The following is a 2,786-nucleotide window of genomic DNA, read 5'->3' as shown; positions in this document are numbered from 1 at the left end:
TCAGCTTCCGGTGTCACGCACAACGTGGACCGGTCCACGCCTGGCTCTCTCCGTGGTTCCGTTGTGTGTGTACTGGGATCTATCTATCGCATAATTACCACCAGAGGGCAAACTAATAACGCATATTATTTCCTGCATGTAGTTTTGATGCATTGGTCCCATGCAGCCAGGAAGCCAGGAAGGTCCCGTGACATCACAATAATTATAGACTTTTCAATTCAATTCAATTTAGCTTTATTCTCATTGACACCATGTGCAGGCACACCAACAAACAGTACTGGTGCGGGTGCACACAGCAGACCAAAAAAAACACAAAAAAGTCTAATCAATTATTTAAAAGAAATGACATTTTAAAATCACTTATGAATGTCAATGTATTTCCCAGTTAATAATATACCTTCCTTATCCAGTGATTGATGATTGAAATTAAAGTGGAATTGCCAAATTCATTATGAGAAATATTACACTTGCAGCCTAGTTTTTTGTGTCTGATTCTTCATAACCTCACGTGTTTCCTGCATTAGCCTACTTATTTCTTTGATTTCTATAGTTTTCTTGGCGATAGTTAGGGCTATGAGCAGTCATTAATGTTTGATCTGCTCATGTTAATTAGTTGTTGAAGTGTCACGTGGGGATGGAGGAGTGTGACAGCCCGAGCAGCCAGGGATTCTGGGACTTCTTTCCAGTCTTGTTGAATAGCTGTGCAGTGCCAGCTGGGGTGAATGTCAGGCATTCTCGGAGTGCAGTTAGTCCAGATTTCTGAAGTGAATCCCGTTTTGAAAAATGTTTGGCCTAGTGGAGGGAATTCTGTGGAGTTATTTGTACTGTATTAGTTTTTTTGTCATGAGGTAGATATTTTTTGGAAGATTCGGTTCCAGAAGTCAGCATCAGGGGCAATAGACAAGTCCTGTTCCCACTTTATTGATGGTATGGAGATGGCCTTTTCAGACATGTGATATTATTTTGTGTGTGTATATATATATATATATATATATATATATATATATATATATACACACACAAAAAAAAAATGTTAATTAACTCTGAGCTTGACGTGTTGAGATCTAAGTGGATGTAGTGTTACATTTGGTTTGGATGGCTGATTTGAGTAAATATTGCAGGTATTGGTTGCCCCTGATGCTGTACCTCTGGACCAGATGGGGAAATGAGACCAGCAAGTTGTTGTTGTGTGATACTTTTTTCTGACCCTGTGCACGTCAGGCTTGTTCCAGATGGGGTTCATTTACTTATTGCCAAGGTAGAGTTTGTGATTTTGTGATATTTCCACCAGTAAACCAACCAACCACTAGAAAATGAATCATTTCTGTATTCAGTGCTACCACGTTAGGAGCTCATTATGCTGCGGAACACGTCTTTCTAAATGTGTTTGTGATGGTTTTATTGGGGACTGTATTCCACTATGGCATGTTATTTGTTCAAAAGGGGTCTTTATTCAATTCAAAATGAGTCTAAGATTAAAAAAGACCTGCCTGGTAGAAGTTCACATCTTTCAAACTCAACACCACCACCACAAATGTAAACTCACACCACAAATGTTAAGTTTCATATTCATCTCCTGAAGCTTGTCAACGGTTAAGTCAAGTTTGCTATGTTCTGAATGGAATCATTTGTTTCCTGAAGAATTCCAAATTCTTGGGCTTGTGTCCAAATCTGCTGTAACAACATTTTTGTATCTGCCAAGTCGGGGAACTACAACCTGGCGACGCAATCTCAACAACTTTACCTTTCCTTTCCTACTGGGCCCCATTGTTGTTGGACAAAAGTTAACTCAATAAGCTGCACTTTATAAAAGATGATTGACAGACGTCAACATGAACCCTTCCTATATCAAGAGTCAGTTTAAGCTGCTGCTACAAGTGAATGAAACTGAAAAAACACTGTAGCTGTTCTGGAAATGTCACATTTCTGAGTACATTTGAAGAGAGTAACAGTGGAGTTAACCCTATTTACAGTAACAGTATAACTCACAGATTAACTTGGGGTTCAGAAGGTTCAAAAGATGATGGTCCGATCAGCATCCAAACACTCAGTGTGATTCATGGTTGAACTATGATTGGATTTTAGGTCCTCCCTGTTTCTCCACTAAAGTAGGAACAATCCCAAGAGTCAGCTAAGCACATAAATATATCCCTGATAACACAGTAATAAGTCATGTGTGTGCTGTTTGTTCTGTGTAGGGCACAGAGTGTCATGTCCTGTCAGCTCATCATGCACTGACGCCAAAAAGTGGACTGATCGGGGCTAAAAAATCAGAGATGCAAGGAGAGGGGTCTTTCAGCTGACATAATGGCTGACTAATAGATGGTGTTAAAAACACTTGTTGTGTATGCTGCACAGTCCTCGTGTGGTTTACCACTCCATCCGTATCTGTTCCTGATTAGAAGGAACCTCTCAAGGACACAACAGCTGATCTGCTGCAGCCATCTATTCCCTCCGTGTTTACGCTGTATCATGCTGGATTTCCCCACAGCTTGCATTCAAGTTTCTTTATGTACTGAAAGGAAATGACTCAGTTTGACTTGAGTTAGGGTAAATGTTATCACTTAGCTGAAAGTTGTTCAGTGATAAAGCATTTGCAGGGATGAAAGTGTTGGGCTGTGTGCTGTCTGAGGTTGTGTCGTGTACAAGTGAACAGCTTCAGATTCCAAGCTGTCTTCATGGGACAGCACAATATATGGACTACAGATGGAAATTAGCCTTTGGGCTACAATCTTGCATTTTTACGTGTACTGCTGTACATGTTCATTAAATGTGCATTGTCCTAA

The sequence above is a fragment of the Perca fluviatilis genome, chromosome 17, assembly GCF_010015445.1.
Source record: "Perca fluviatilis chromosome 17, GENO_Pfluv_1.0, whole genome shotgun sequence".
Classification (NCBI taxonomy): Eukaryota; Metazoa; Chordata; class Actinopteri; order Perciformes; family Percidae; genus Perca; species Perca fluviatilis.
The sequence above is the reverse complement of the archived record's forward strand: the minus strand, read 5'-3'. Positions refer to the sequence as shown.